A 16,720-nucleotide genomic window follows, 5' to 3' on the forward strand; every position below is an offset into this window, starting at 1 on the left:
CACTTGGGAGGCAGAGTTTGAGGCCAGCCTGGTCTACAGAGCGAGATCCAGGACAGAGAAACCCTGTCTCAATAAATAAAATAGCTTTTTTTTGTTGGTTTTTTTTTTTTTTTGTTTTTTTGTTTTTTGTTTTTTGAGACAGGGTTTCTCTGTGTAGCTTTTCTCCTTTCCTGGAACTCGATTTGGAGGCCAGGCTGGCCTTGAACTCACAGAGATCCACCTGGCTCTGCCTCCCAAGTGCTGGGATTAAAGGCGTGCGCCAACACCGCCCGGCTTTTTTTTTTTTTTTTTTTTTTTTTAAAGAGGAAAGGTTCTGCACAGGTGGAGGTCAGAGCTATTTGAAGGAGTAGGTTCTCTCCCCTATATGGGCTTCAGGATCTAACTAACTCAGGTATCTAGGTTTGGCAACAAGCACCTTTACCGCATGTACTATCTTACTGGCCCTGGCTGAGGTTTTCAGTTCAAAAAATGGATGATGGCTCTCAAAACTGAATGGTTCCCTCACCCCAGGGACTAGAAGTCAGAGAAGGGCTCCCTGGACCATCTTTAACTTTAATAACAGCCCCTTCTGGGATTTCTGGTCTCTGTGGCATTGGTCCCTTTGCTGAACAACTCTTAAGAGAGGGCTCTAGCGTCAGCCTGGGAATTGTACCTCACACCCAACAGCTTTCCCTTCTAGAATTTTTTTTTTTTTTTCAGTGTGAGCAAATGAGAGGTGCTCAGTCACTACCTTTGGTGTTGGGAGCAGGGTGGCCTTTCAGTAGATGAGCCAGGGGCTGGAGCAAGCATGGGGGAAACTGAGCCACCTCCAGGTAATCAGGCACTAGGCTTGGACTGCTGTGATAAGTGAACCTAAACTCCAGAAGGCCAGGTGTGAGCCTGAGGCAGCCCCCATACTGGCTGAGGGGAAAGAATTGTTTCCAAAGTCCCACATTCCATGCATGTGTGGACGCTGATAAGAGCGCACTGCTTGCTTAGCCTTCTTTGGGTAGAAGGGGACTTTGACTTCATGCCCCCAGCAGGCAGCATGCTCATCCACATCCTGCTTCCTGGTAGCACCCTTCCCCCACTGGTCTCTGTTCCTTGTACCCACAGCCCCTTTCATTCATTATTTAAAAATTGTTACCCTAGCTCAGTGGTTCTCAACCCTCCTAATGCTGTGACCCTTTAATACAGTTCCTCATGTTGTGGTGACTACATCCATAAAATTATTTTGTTATAATTATGTCATAATTGTTATTAATTGTAATGAATATCTGATATGCAGGATACCTGATATTTGACCCCCCAAAGGGGTTGTGACCCATAGGTTGAAAACTACTGCTCCAGCTGGATGCATGCCTTGGGAGACAGAATCAGGTAGGGCTCTGAGTTCAGACTATCCAAGGCTGCATAGTGAAACCCTGTCTCAAAGTAAAAAAAAAAAAAAAGTTGTTATACTTTAAAGTTTGCTAGGAAGCCCCTTTACCTAGGATTTTGGCATTTTCATGGAAAAAAATATTGCAATGTCAACCTGGAGGTGGTAGTGCACACCTTTAATCCCAGCACTTTGGAGGCAGAGGCAGGCAGATCTCTGAGTTTGATGCCAGCCTTGGAACTGAGTTCCAGGACAGCCAGGGCTACACAGAGGAACCAAACCCTGACTTGAAAAACCACCACCACCAACAACAAAAAGCTGGGCATGGCACGTTCCTGTAATCCCAGCACTCAAGAGTTAGAGGCAGGAGAATCAGGAATTTGTGACTGTCCTGGGCTATGTGAGACTATGTCTCAAAAAAAAAAAAAAAAAAACCAAAACAACATCCCAAAGGAAATGGTGACAGGATTTTTAACCTCGAGTGCTGGTCAAACAGGAGTGCTTCAGCTAATGCTGATATTAGGTGAGCAGAAAGAGGAAGAGGAAGGAGGGGACTTAGGGGAAGGGCCATCCATTGGAGGGCATGGCCTGTGGGCTTCTCAAGACATTTTGGAAGGATGAGGCAGGCTCAACACCCCTCAGGTAAGAGCTGAATCTAAGGTAATGGGGGAGTGACGATGTATATTTGAAAAAGATAACAGGATGAATTGTACTCAACCAGAGGGAAAGGGATTCAGTACTCTTTGTGGGCATTTATGTGTGTGAGCATGTGTGTGCCCGTGGAGTTGGTTCTTTCCTACCTTGCTGTTCTGTTGAAGTCAGCAAGCTCCTTTCGCTGCTGAGGTAATTTTGCTGTCCCCTTTGCTGGCTATGCTTGGGATGAAACTTTGCTTCTTGTACATGCTGGGCAAGCTCTCAGACTGGCTCTGACTCTGCCTTTCCTCCTCATCTGGTCCTTAGGAAGAGAATACCTGTAAAGTTAGGCATGCTTGCTCTTCTGCACATATAGCAGTCTGGCTTTACATTAGGACTGGTTGATGCTTTCTTTATGTGTGGTCTCCTGTGGGACCTGAATGTTCCAAAGCCCTGCCCCCTAACTTTGCATTGTTAATAGAGTTGTGCAATATTGGGACCCCTGTACTGGGTCTTTGGATCAGGTGACTCTTTGGGATTCCTCCTTCCCCCATACAGGGTTTCTCTGTGTAACCCTGGCTGTCCTGGAACTCACTTTGTAAACCAGGCTGGCCTCAAACTCAGAAAGACCCTCTTTCTTGCCTTTGCCTCCTGAGTGCTAGGATTAAAGGTGTGTGTCACCGCCACCTGGCTTGCTTTGGAAGTTTTATACAGAGCAGTCTCAGTTTCCCTAGTAGGTTTTGAGGTTAGCTGTGGGAAATCAGGATATTATTACAAACACTGTGGCTAGATATGAGTTGTGTATTACATATGAGTATATATACATCTTAAAGAATGGAGAGAGTAAGAGTGGAAAGCCTACTGCGATTGAAGTCAGCATCATAACCTTAGCTCTTCCAGTGTCGTGTAGAAAGCAGTCCTTCACCTTCTGGACACCCTCATTCCTGTGTGCTCATTTCTGTCCTATAGGAGTCAAGCCTCTCATCTGAGTTGTGGGTTGACCTTTGCCTGCATCTGTTTGTACCCTGAAGAGTGGCTTGTTTGAGTTGGGTCTGTATTCTACATACACAGAGCTGGCAGTGCTGGTCGAAATCTAGAGCCTGGAGTTCTGTGGCGTTGCTATTTCTCACATCATTATGTGTCTTGTCTTCCTAGTAGCCCATCTTTCACCCTTGAGCTGTGTTGCTCCAGGAAGAGAAAGTCCTTATTCATTTCATCTTCTGTCCCTAAATCCTCTTCCTCAAAGCTAAAGAACCTTTTAAAAATGTGTGTGTGTGTGTACTGGGAATTGCAACCTAAGTAAGTGTTCTATCACAGACCCACAGTGTCAGCCCTCTTTGTATTTTCTTCTAAGACTTGTGTTACCAAGCCCAGTCCCCTTTTTTATTTATGTATTTTATTATGTATATTTTTATTTATGAATATATATCATATAACTATTATACATATGTATATAATAGATGGGTTTTTCCAGACAGGGTTTCTCTGTGTAACAACCCTGGCTGTCCTGGAACTCGCTCTGTAGACCAGGCTAGCCTCAAACTCACAGAGATCTGCCTTTCCTCTGCCTTCCAAGTCCTGGGATCAAAGGTGTGTGCCACTACCGCCAGGCTATTTTTTTATTTTTTATTTTCTAAATTTTTTAAATTTTTTTCTGGAGCTGAGGACCGAACCCAGGGCCTCACGCTTGCTAGGCAAGTGCTCTACCACTGAGCTAAATCTTCAACCTTTCTTTCTTTCTTTCTTTCTTTTTTTGAGACAGGGTTTCTCTGTGTAGCTTTGTGCCTTTCCTGGAACTCACTTGGTAGCCCAGGCTGGTCTCAAACTCACAGAGATCCACCTGACTCTGCCTCCCGAGTGCTGGGATTACAGGCGTGCACGCACCACCACTGCCCGGCTATTTCTTTTATTTTTTTATGGATGTTTTTCCTTTGTGTATGTGTGCACACTGTGTTGAACCTAGTGCCTGTAGAGGTCAGAAAGGAGGCATTGGGTTGCCATGTGTCAGTCAACACATGGGTTCTGAGAGTGGAAACTGGGTGTTTATAAGAACAAGTGCTCTTAACCCCTGCGCCATCTCTCGCCCCTAGATTAATTTATTTTTGTCTTTTATTTTATGTTTGTGTGTATGTGCGAATGAACACAGGTGCCTTCAGGGAACAGAACTGTTGGGGCACCATGGTTTTGGAATTTGGGCATTTGTGAGCTGCCTGAAACGGGTGCTGGGAATAGAACCTAGGGATCTTCAGGAAAAGCAACACTAACACTTAACTGCTGAGGCATTTCTCTGGGCCCCTCCTCTTTTTTTTTTTTTTTTTTTTTTTTGTTTGGAGACAAAGTCTTTCACTGAGTTCCTAGGCAGGCCTTAAACTTGTAATCCTCTTGCCTCAGTTTCCCGAGTGGCTTGGATCTCTGTGTTCAAGGCTGGCCTGGCCTTCAGAGTGAGTTCCGGGACAGTCAGGGCTACACCGAGAAACTATGTCTCAGAAAACCAAAAATAAATAAATATTAAATCAATGAACTGCCTACTTTCCATCCACCCACCCACCTATCTGAAACAAGAACTCTCTTATTATCCCTGAGTGTCCTGGAACTCACTATTTTGACCAGACTAGCCTTGAAATCAATCACAGGGACACACCTCCCTCTGTTGGCATTAAAGGGGTGTGCCACCACGCCCAGCTAAAATGATTTTAAAAATGCATCATTACAGTGGGCAGTGGTAGCGCATGCCTTTAATTCCAGCACTTGGGAGGCAGAGCCAGGTGGATCTCTGTGAGTTCGAGGCCAGCCTGGTCTACAGAGTAAGATCCAGGACAGGCACCAAAACTACACAGAGAAACCCTGTCTCGAAAACAAAAGAAAAAAATCCATCATTACTTCCTGATATGGAATTTTTAGGCTTATGTTTTTGCTAATTCTCATGAAGCATACCATCTCAAACTTTGTCCCATTCAGAGGTCATACTGTCATGGGCAGGGTGGTTTTGGGTGCCTGCTTGCTTTGGTGTCTTTGAGACAGGCTTACCTCAGATTTATGGTGATCTGATTTATAGGCCTCCGACACTCAGTGCTAGAGCACTAGGCGTGCAGCACCATGCTTGATCTCACCTCAGCCTTTACGAGGGAGTGAAGGAGCTCTTTCTTGGGAAGATGACTACATTGATTTTGTTTTATAAAGTTTAAGAGACCTCATAGATTTTTATTTTACTTGTAGAGTTCCTACTTGATTTAATACTTGTTGGCTGCTAGAGTTGGTTTTAGGGAAGTTGGAGTCTTGTCTCCCACAGCCTTGGGCTAGGTGGCTGCCTAGTGACTCAGCTGTGACAAACACCTCCCTCTGGGGTTCAGTTATCTCATTAGAAGGATGTCCCCAGGCGGAGGAGATGGTTGTGATAGTCCTTCCAGCTGGGTGGCCCGGGCTTCCTGGTGCCCTTTCAACTCCTTGCCTGTGGAATCTCTACCTGCTTGCTCTGCTGTCACTGCTTGTCCTTCTTACACATTTACTTTAGCTTTTTCCGTTCTCAGTGTTGGAGTTTGAACCCACAGCTGCTTTATGCTAGAAGTGTCCTGTACCAGACCTTCCTCTATTTCTCTTTTTAAAACTATGTATTTATTGCTGGGCGGTAGTGGCCCATACCTTTAATCCCAGCACTTGGAGGCAGAGACAGGCAGATCTCTTGAGTTCAAGGCCAGCCTGGTCTACAGAGTGAGTTCGGGTAAGCCAGGGGTGTTAGACAGAGAAACCCTATTTATTAAAAAAAAGTATTTAATCAATGGTGGAAGTGTTTAACCAATGGTGGTGGTGGTGACATTAATCCCAGCACTTGGGAATCAGAAGCAGGCGGAAGTATGAGGTCAGCCAGGGCTACACCGTGAGACATAGTGTGTGCATGTGTGTAAGTGCACACAGTGCTTTTGGAGATGAGCGCACAGTTTCCATAGGAGTCATTCTGTTTCACCACCATGTGGGTCCCTGGTGTTAAATTCAGCTTGTTAAGCTTGAACCATCTCACCAGCCCAGAGCCTCTTCTCTTCCCGCCACCCATGCCTCCTCCCCCCCCCCCCCCCCCCCCCGCTGCCCCCCATCTCTCCTCTCTCCTCTTTTCTTCGAGACAGGGTTTCTCTGTGTAGCTCTGGTTGTCTTGTCTTGGAACTCACTCTGTAGACCAGGCTGGCCTTGAACTCAGAAATCTGACTCTGCCTTTAGAGTGCTGGGGTTAAGTGGGTGGACCACCACTGCCTGGCCCACGCCTCTTCTCTCTAACCAGTGTTTACTACCCAGGAAGGCCCCATACCCTTAGTTACAGTCATGGTTGAGGGTGCCTCGGGTATCATCAGTGCTGGGCTTCAACTATTTCTTGTTGTAGGTGTACCATTTATAGTCACCATCTGTTGGACTTGTTGGCTTAGGAAATGTTTCTTCCTTTGGGGACTTTGTTTACTTGACATTACTGTTGTGTGCTTAGTATGAATGCAGTTCCTTAGGCTTTTCTAGATGAGGAAAGCTCATGCCCCTGACAGTGTCATCTCATATCTAAATGTGTTACATCTCCAGGGGTTAAGATGTAGGCTCTTGGGTTGGTGATAGGATTCACTGGTGAAGTTGCTTGTCGGCAAGCCTGATGACTTGAGTTTGATCCCAGGGAACCACGTATTTGAAGGAGAGAACCAACTTCTACAAGTTGCCACAAGTTTTACGTCCATACATACGTTGTGGCCTGTTCACGCACCCCTCCTTACTAAAGAGTGAATGAACCTAAGAAAATGATGCAGATTCTTACTGGAGTCTATAGTGGGGCCTAAGACAAACAGTGCTGCTTCTGCTCCTCCTTGAGCTGTATCCACTAGCAAGAAGAGGGGCTATGACTGGAGAGGCCTGGGGGGAACCCTCATCTTGTCCGGTCTTGCCTCCTGAATTCTCACACATGCATACATACATACATACATATATACATACCTATAGTTTGTTTGTTTTTTCGAGATAGGGTTTCTCTTTTTAGCCCTGGTTGTCCTAGAATTCTCTCTGTAGACCAGGCTGGCCTCAAACTCCACCTGCTCCTGCCTCCTAAGTGCTGGGATTAAAGGTTGTGCGCCACCACTGCCCAGCCTTTTCTTTAAACAAGGTCTCACCCTGTAGTCCTGATTGTCCTGGACTTTACAAGAGATCTGCTTGCCTTTGTTTTCCAAGTGTTGAGATTAAAGCTGTGCACCTCCATATCTGGCTTGAATCTTCATTTTCCCATTGCCAAGGAGGGTGTTTTTGTTTTTTAGAGACAGGGTTTCTCTGTGTAGCTTTGTGCCTTTCCTGGAACTCACTTGGTAGCCCAGGCTGGCCTCGAACTCACAGAGATCCGCCTGGCTCTGCCTCCCAAGTGCTAGGATTAAAGGCGTGCACCACCACCGCCCGGCCTTTTACTTGTTTTTTAAAGATTTATATAGGGCTGGAGAGATGGCTCAGTGGTGAAGAGCACTGGTTGTTCTTACAGAGGTCTTGAGTTCAGTTCCCAGCAACCACATGGTGGCTCACAACCATCTGTAATGAGATCTGGTGCCCTCTTCTGGCCTGCAGGCATTAATGCAGAGAGAATACTGTATACATAATAATAAATAAATCTTAAAAAAAGATTTATTTATTAATGCATATGAATGGTCTGTTTGCATGTGTACCTGCATGACAGAAGATCCCAATATAGATGTTTGGGAGCCACCATGTGGTTGCTGGGAATTGAACTCAAGGACCTCTGGAAGAGCAGGCAGTGCTCTTAACTGCTAAGACCCTGTTTTGTTTTAGATTTATTTATTAAGTTCATTGGGGTTTTGTCTACATGTGTGTCTGTGAGGATGGCATATCCTCTCAAACAGGAGTTACAGATCATGAGCTGCCATGTGGGTGCTGGGAACTGAACCGGGGTCCTCTGGACCAGCAGCCAGCGCTCTTAACCTCTAAGTCATCTCTCCAGCCCTGCCCTGTTTGTTTTAAGTTCCTGTTGTGTTGCAGGGAATAAATACCCTTGCCCTAGCCCTTGTTGGCTCTAAAGTTAAGCAGATGGGGATGAACAGATGAGGCTGTGCCTTTGAGGGCACAGGGCCTGGTGTGATGTGGTGCTGCATAGTGCCTCTCTCCAGGCCTTCCTTGTAGCACCAATCCACTCTGCCCCCTCCCCCCCAAGCTGAGGATCGAACCCAGCACTCTACCACTGAGCTAAATCCCCAACCCCTGGGCTTGCTTATGCTTGGGAAGGTTGTCAGGGTCCATGCAGATCTTAGGTTCCAGTAGGCAGCATTCTCTAATAGGGCCCTGGAACATTTCAGGATAGACTTGGAAAAAGCCATAGGCTAAAGTGGGTGTCCTTCTCCCCTCTGTGCAACAGAGCTGGTCTTAGTGTTGTAGTAGGAGGCCAGTCCAGTCCTGGTGTCTGATACCACATCACCTCTGTTCTTTTTTTCATTTTTTTTCGAGACAGGGTTTCTCTGTAGCTTTGGAGGCTGTCCTGGAACTCGCTTTGTAGACCAGGTTGCCCTCGAACTCACAGAGATCCACTTGCCTCTGCCTCCCAAGTGCTGGGATTACAGGCATGCGCCACCACCGCCTGGCCACCTCTGTTCTTAGTAGAACCCGATTGTTGCATTTCATAGAAGCTGTGGCAAGAGCAGGGCTGGGCTCTTGGCATTTGAAGTGCCTATTGCTTTCCAGGAGGATGGCTTGGGGAGAGAGCCAGGAGTGGCTGGCTAGTATCCAGGTCTGGGCCAAATTATTTGGCTGCGCTTGCCCAGAAAATTAGCCCCGCTCACTACTAAGCCCTAGCCTAAAGAAAGGGCAGGAGTTTACCACACCTGGCTGGGGTATTGTGAGAGAGGCAGCAAGCCCCCTAGCCCTAGTTCATACTGGATGGTAGTTTCTCGTGAGTTAGTTCATGAGACAAGGTGGCGGGGTGGGAGGTTGTTTGTTTGCTTATTTATTTATTTATTTATTTTTATTTTTTGGTTTTTCGAGACAGGGTTTCTCTGTGTAGCTTGGTGCCTTTCCTGGATCTCGCTCTGTAGACCAGGCTGGCCTCACCTGCCTCTGCCTTCTGAGTGCTGGGATTAAAGGCGTGCGCCACCACCGCTCGGCCATGTTTATTTTTTGTGATGCTGGATTTGAACCAAAGGCTAGTTAGCTAGGCTTCCAGGCCTCCAGAGGTGGGAGGGGAAGGAGCCTAAGTTCCCCCAAGCAGCTCTGAAGTTAGAGGCCCTTCCTGGGAGTGTAGAAAATTGACCACAGCTCCCTTCTAAGTCAGGTTTTAGATCCTTACTCTGCTACCTATGTACTCTTTCTGTGGGCAAATTGCTTAACCCCCATGAACTTTATCTACAGCCTGGAGGTGGAGATAATGGTCCTCCACTGAGACCAGACCTGCTCAGACCTGTTCAGTCACTGCACAGCCCCCACCCCAGAAAACCTATCTTACTTGGGCAGATGTGGTGGGAGGCCAGGATGGATAGAATTTCATTCAGGACAGGGACAGGGTTAAATGGAATCTTCAGTTTGACTTTGCCCATAGTTAGGCTCTGGCCTAAGCTTTGGGAATCTTCTAGATTCTCAGTTGCTTAGTCTCTTTCAGACAGCCCAGGCTTGGGGTGAGCCACATGTGGAATATGAGATTACTGTAATGGTAATGGAGAGTGAACCAACTGCTCTCACATTAAGGTTATGGACGGTGGTAACATGTCTGGGACCTTTGAAGCTGTCAGATGTGCTTAGGTCTCTGGGGTAGAGAAGCTGCCTAGTGGCCATGCTTTGTTCATCAGTGCTCCTGTTCTCATAGCTTGTCCTCTCCTGGTAGTGGCATTCAGGAAGATTGATAGTGGAAGGAAGAAACTCCTTGGGATGAATCAGGCAGGAGCATCCCCCAGGCCTTCATCAGAAGCACACTTCTGGGAAAATATGGCTACCAGGGGAAAAGCAGGATGAGAAGGTTCTCCAGAGGGCTGAGTGGGATGGCCCCCTTTCCTGGCCTTTTCCCTTTTCACCAGGTCTTCTGGCTGGGTGTGAAGCAGAGGAATTCCAGTCCAGGTGCCCTCGGATGCCTCCGGGAGGGTTCATTCCTGCCTGAGGGGATCAGGCATTGAGTAGAAGGGTGAGGAGTGTCATGTGGTTTGAAACCACACCCTGAGTCTGGCCTCACTGTAGGCCTGCAGTTCTCTTGTCCTAGAAGCTGGGCTTACCAGCCTGGTGTCCAGAGGGAGTTACAGGAGGCACAGAACACCACTGAGTGTGCGGCCTCTGGAGACCATGGCATTAGGCAAGGTGGGTGTCTAGGCTGATTTGGGGCAGCACTTTTTGGAAGGGGTTACTGTGGAGTCTTTCTCCAAGAATCACTTTCGCTTTAAAATCTGGGCCATAGTAATGCTCTCCTGTCCCGTTGTTGGGTACAGGGCAGAGGAAACCTCCTTCACTAGTCCTTAAGATAAGCTACATGGACACTGTAACGGTTTCCTCAGTAGGGTCATGGTGGGTCATTCCCCCAATGAAGGTCCATTCTGAGCGGCAGGAAGCAGCAGGTGATGGTGGGAAACCCAGACTCTGTGGTTGTCGTTTCATTGGCTATTTGAGTGCTGTGTTCATTCGGGTAAGTGGGGTGAGTAAACACTGAGATTGTGGGTGTGCTGGGAAGAGAGGGAAGCAGAGTTGTGCTGGGCTGGGACTGACTGATTGGATAGTGCCCCGTCAGAGGAGCCAGGAGTGGCAGGGACCTGTATTGCTCTGGCTACTCGGACCATGCAATCCTGCACTAATTTGTGTCAGTTTGCCTTTTGTAGAGCTTGATGTGACTGGAGTTTATCTGTCTGTGCTTTCACTGTATGTCATGTGTGGTGGTCAGAGGACAACCAGTCCGTTCTTTTTACATAGCCCTGGCTGTCCTGGAACTCACTGTGTAGATTAGGCTGGCTTTGAACTCAGGATTAAAGGAGTGTGCTACCGCACCAGGCTGGCTCTTGTTTTTAAGACAAGTCTTACTCTGAAGTCCATGATGGTTTTTTGAACATGTGATCCCTGTGCCTCAGCCTTCCAAGTATTGAGATTACAGGTCTGAGCCATTACACCTGGTTTAAAAATGTAAAGAATACTATAGTTTGACTTATTTTTCCTAAAATGGTATGGCACAAAATCAATAAGCTAGTAGAAATTGTTCAAGTGTTGAATATTGAGTCGAGGATGTGTTGCTTGTAATCCCAGCTCTTGGGAGATAGAGGTGAGTGAAGGTCATCTTGCTGCCTGTAGCAAGGTGGAAGCCAGCCTGGGATATATGCAACCATGTCAGAAAGACAACAAATATTAGAATTTTGATTCCATGGGTCAGTGACTATTTGATCCTGAGACCAAAGGGTAAAATTACCAGTGTCCTGTAGTGTGGGTGGAGTATTACTAGGCTATGGTATCCTGGATTGAATGCATTTTAAACACATCTTGGAGGGAGTTGTGTGGTATTTGCTGTGCTATGGTATATGTGTACTATGCTAGCCCCTTTCTGGACTCACAGGCTGCCTCAGGGAGGGCGCATGCTTCTGACTTCTCTGTGACGGGAAGGGTGTAAAAGGAGGGTGAATGGACGCACACCATCCCATCAAGGCCATATGCTGATTCTGATGTGGGGGCTAAGAAGGTCACACAGAATTGTATTATTCTATTCGTGTTTACAGTAGAGCAAGCTGGACCTTGTCTTCAGAGGTCAGATTTGTCGCCACACCGCGGCCCCCCACCCCCACCCCCACCCCATGGGGGAAGCCTGGAGCTGGAGGTTCCTAGACAATAGGTGGTTTCTGTGCTGGCTTTCTCTTCCCTTTCCATGTCCTCTGAAGAACTTGTTTTGGTTAGCCCTGAGATCATTGTTCAGCCCCATTGTTATGGGTTGGCAATCCTGGGCCAGGCTTGTTACCCTTAGTTAATAGGCATTGCTACTTGTTAGAAGCTGCTGGATGTTAGCCCGCATGGGCACCCTATTTTAGTGAAGTCTGTATCTGGCTTTTCCTGGGCCAGTGTATCTAGCCATGTTCTCAGTCTTCAGTTTCCCAGACACTGGCTTCTCCAAGGAAAGTAGGTGGGATCGATAGTCATCATTCAGATTGGGAAGAAAAGAGCAGTGATTTGTAGGCTACAGGGTCCTCCCATGGGGGAGGACCTGAGTGGGGACAGACTGCCAGCTCTCAGTAGGGCTGGCATCACCCACCTACCCCAGCCCCAGCGGAGGGCACCAAAAGGATCATTACCTTGCTAGACCATGGCCGGCCACTCAGCCTAACCCTGCTGCACAACAGGTGCTCCCTGCATGCTGTGTCTGGAGCTGTCCCAGTCCCTACCGAGGTCTCCATAATTTCTGAATTTGGAAAGTGCTGTGGCAGAAGGCTAACGGGCAGGTTTAAGCTGCTTGGTAGGAGTCTGTCTGACTAAGATGGGTTTCCTGGGTTGGCTTCTCTCCTGTCCCTTGTCCTCTTGGGTGACCAGCTCATTAATGAGATAATGAGCCCACTCTGAAGTGGGAGCTGCTAGGAAGACAGGAGAGACAGCTGACAGCCTAAGGCATGCACCCCAGGTCTGGTCACATTCCTGAGGGACCTGCCCTCTTGGCCCAAGGGATGGTATGGGGGAAGGGCTGCCAGAGATGGGTTCCTGGCTGCTGTAGGCTCCTCCTACTGACTTCCCAGGGGAAACCAGGCTATTGTGTATGGAGAACAGGGACCTAGAATCTCAAGATTCCTCATCCCATACGACCCAGAGTGGTTGTGGTGGTGGGAACACCCCTCACCAGGGGCTGCTGTTGGCTGTTTCTGTAGGGTGAGCCTCTAGACAGATGAACCGAGTTGCCAAGAGAAGGAAAAGGAGCAAATTGGTTCTTAGAGATAGCCCTTCCACTAGGTTCCATTTTGACCTTTTGTTATGTAAATATGGCCAACTTTGCTTTAGCCTCCCAGGATGGCCTCCAGGGTTTTCTTTTCTTTTTTCTCGCTGTCTGTTTGTCTGTTCATCTCTGTCTCTGTCTCTGTCTCTCTCTCCCTCTCTGAGACAGGCTGCCCTGGAACCCTCTTATATATAAGAGGAGACTGACCTGGAACTTACTTACCTGCCTGCCTCTGGGAGTACTAGGATTACTAGTCTTAGTACTAGGGTTAGAATTCTGCTCTGGGATTAAAGGCATGGGGTATCTACAGTGTACTTTAGGGGCTAGGTAGTACCCCCCAGCTGCTCATACCTGGCACTAGGTCCCCATTCTTTATTTTTCTCCTCTTGCTTTATTGCCCCAGGTGCTCATGGACCTGTTTGGGAGTAGAATATGTGACCCTTCCTTCATGCTTCTCTCTTTTCCTCCCTCACTGATGCCTGCCTTCTTCTTCCCAGGTAACCAGGCTTTGATGCTCCCTCAAGAAGTCTGCGTACTCAAGGAGGCCATCCCCCACCGGCTGCTGCTCACATGGTTTCTGGGCCCCTGGCACTCCGGTAGGCCTGGGAGAGGAAGACTCACCATGTTTTCTAGTCCTTGGGGCTTTCTGGGTTGCTCATGCAGCCGTGGAGTATAGATTCTGTCCTGGTCTACATTCCGTTATATGTGCGCAGTGCAGGCAGGCAGTGTGTGGGGTGTCTAGGACTTGTGGCCCAGGCCTTAGGCACATAGCCTTTCTTTTATTTCTCCTGCTAGGCCTGAGACAGCAGGTGTTTTTGCTAGCAGAACTGGCACTGCCATTGCCCTGGGGCTGATATCTAGGGTCTGCCGTGGTAACCGTACCTTAGCCTTTTCTGCATCTAGTGAGATGATCATGTGAATTTTTTCCTTTGAATGTTGTTATAAGGTGGTATTTAACATTGACGGACTTTCGTATGTTGAACCACCCTTGACATCCCTGGAAATGAAGCCTAACTTTTGATCATGCGTTGGATATTGTTTGATGTGTTCTTGGAGTCTGGTTTGCTAGTATTTTATTGAGTATTTTTTGCATCAATGTTCATGAGGGAGATCGGTCTGTAGTTCACTTTCTTTGTTTGCATCTTTTGTTTGGTTTAAGGAATCAGAGTCACATTGTAAGCCTCATAAGAAAGGAGTTTGGTAAAATATCCCTCTGCTTCTATTGTGTGGAACAATTTAAAGATAGTACTTGGTATTAAGTCCTCTTTGATTGATCTGGGTAGAATTCTGGCAGTGAACCAATCTGGTCCAGGGCTTTTTTTTGGTTGGGAGACTTTTTAAAAATGACTGGATTCTAATTTCCTTAGGGGGTTATTGGACTATTTAAATGTTTTAATCTCGCCTTGATTTAAGCTTAGGTGATGTGGTACCTAATCCAGAAAATTATCCATTTCTTTAGATTTTCCGTTTTGTGGAGTAGAAGGTTTTTTTGAAGTATGACCTGATGATTCTCTGGATTTTCCCTCATTGTCCTGTTGTTTATGTTCCCCCTTTTCATTTCTGATTTGTGAATTTGGATGCTCTCTCTCTGTCTTTTGAGTTAAGTTTGGATAAGGGCTTGTCTATCTTGTTTTGATCTTGCATCAAAGAACCAATTCTTTGTTTCAATTAATCCTTTGTATTGGTTCTCTTTATTTCTATTTTATTGATTTCAGCTCTCAATTTGATAAGTTCTTGCGTCTGTTCCACCTGGGGAGACTTTGCTTCTTCTGTACAAGGGCTTTCATGTGTGCTGTCAAGTCACTAGCTGAGATTTCTCCAACTTCTTTATGTGGGCATTCAGTGCTTATGAATTCCCTTTTAGCACTGGCTTTTAATAGTGGTCCCATAAGTTTGGGTATGTGGTGTATTCATTTCATTGATCTCTATGAGTCTTTTATTTCTTTCTTCTTCTTTCTTCCTTAACCCCATAGGTGATCAGTTGAGCATTTTTTCAAGTTTCCATGAGATTTGTAGGATTTCCTGTAGATTTTTCTGTTGTTGAAAATCTTACTTTAAACCATGGTGGTCTGATAGAAACAGGAGGTTAATTCCAATTGTTTTATTCTGTTGAGATTGCTTTTGTGGCCAAGTAATGTTTGTTTGATTTTAACAAAAGGTCGCATGGAGTGCTGAGAAGAAGATATGTTCTTTTTTTGTTCGGGTGGAATGTTATGTAGATAAATCGATTAAGTCCATTTGAGCCATAACATCAAGTTTAAGACACTATGTCTCTGTTTAAGTTTCAAATTTGGCCAATTGGTCCAGAGGTGAAAGTGGTGTGTTTGAAGTCTCCCAATAATTAATGTGTGGGGTTTTTATATGTGATTTAAGCTTTAGTAAATGTTTCTTAAAATATGGTGGGTGCCCTTGTGTTTGGGGCATAAATGTTCAGAATTGAACTTAAATCTTGATGGATCTTTCCTTCGATGAGTATGTAAATGTCCTTTAACATCTTTTTGAATTTTAGTTGTAGTCTAATTTTGCTGGATATTAAGGTGGCTACACCAAAGCTTGCTTCTTAAGACTATTTGATTCGAAAGTCTGCTCCCAGCCCTTTTTAATTCTTAGGGAAGGTGTCGTCTTTGAATTTGAGGTGTGTTTCTTTGTATGCAGCAGAAAGGATGGGGTCCTGTTTTTGGTGTCATTCTGTTAGCCTGTGTCTTTTTATAGGTGAATTAAGTCCATTGATTTTAAAGGATAATTAATCGCCAGTGGATTGTTCGTTTTCTGGTTTATTTTTATTTTTTTGGGTGGTAGTGTGTGTGTACTTCCTTCTTTGGGTTTACTGCTGTGGTGTTTTTTACTAATTGCCTGTGTTTCAATGGGTATATCTGCCTTCCTTAGGTTGGGATTTTCCTTCTAGGCTTTTCTGTAGGGCTGGGTTTGTGATAAAAGTATTGTTTTAAATCTGGTTTTGTCTTGGAAGGTCTTGTTCAACATCCATCTATGATATGAAAAGTTTTTGCTTGGGTATATTAGTTAGGCTGGCATCCCATGGTCTCTTAGTGTCTGCATTATATCCTTGTCCAGGTCCTTCTGGCTTTCAAAAAGTCTCCATGCGTTGAAAATCGGGTGTTATTCTGATGGGTTTTGCCTTTATAGTCACTTGGCCCTTTTCCTTTGCTGCCCTTAATAATTCTTTTTTATTCTGTAAACAATTTAGTTGTTTTTAATTATTATGGTGGGTGAGGGTACTTTTTTGGGGGGTCTAGTCTTCTGGTTGGTGTTTCTAATAGGCTTCTTTGTAATCTTATAGGCAATTTTGTTTGTATAAAGTTGGTAAAGTTTTTTCTTCTAATGATCTGTTAAATATATTGTCTGTGCCTTTGGTCTTGGGTATTCTTCTCCTTCCTCTATCCCTCTATTCATAGCTTTGGTCTTTTCATGGTGTCCCAAATTTCTTGGGCATTTTGGTCATGACTTTGTTGCTTTTTAGGTTTTTCTTAGACTGATGAATCTATTTCTTCTAATGTATCTTCAACACCAGAGAATCCTCTCTTGCATTTCTTGCGTTCTTTTGGTTATACCTTGCATCTGAAGTTCCTTTTTGTTTACTGCAGATTTTTTCCTATTTCCAGCATTCCTTTGCTAGTGTCTTCCATTTTTTCTAATTTCCCTCCTTACAGGTCTTTGGACTGTTTCCCCTTGTTTTTTTCCATGAATTTTCTTTCAGGGACATATTGTTTTCTTCTGCTTTAATTGTCCTTTCCTCTAGTTTTTAAAGCATTCTTCCCATTTTTTTTTTGGTTGTCTGTTCCTACCACTTTATTTTTTTTTTTTAATTTCTTCATATAAGGCTCTAGCCT

At 45.7% G+C, this 16,720-nt stretch overlaps 1 protein-coding gene across 8 annotated transcripts in view; it reads left to right on the forward strand.

Annotated features, from left to right (window-relative positions):
* Positions 1-16,720, forward strand: part of Tmem191c (transmembrane protein 191C) — a 36,363-nt gene that overhangs the window by 9,607 nt on the left and 10,036 nt on the right. For all 8 annotated transcript variants that reach the window (XM_036195056.1, XM_036195063.1, XM_036195054.1 and 5 more), the window contains exon 2: positions 13,370-13,468. The gene's annotated coding sequence lies outside the window, so the exon portion shown is untranslated. The remainder of the gene's footprint in view (positions 1-13,369; positions 13,469-16,720) is intronic.

This window comes from Onychomys torridus, chromosome 8 (assembly GCF_903995425.1).
Source record: "Onychomys torridus chromosome 8, mOncTor1.1, whole genome shotgun sequence".
NCBI classification, from domain to species: Eukaryota; Metazoa; Chordata; class Mammalia; order Rodentia; family Cricetidae; genus Onychomys; species Onychomys torridus.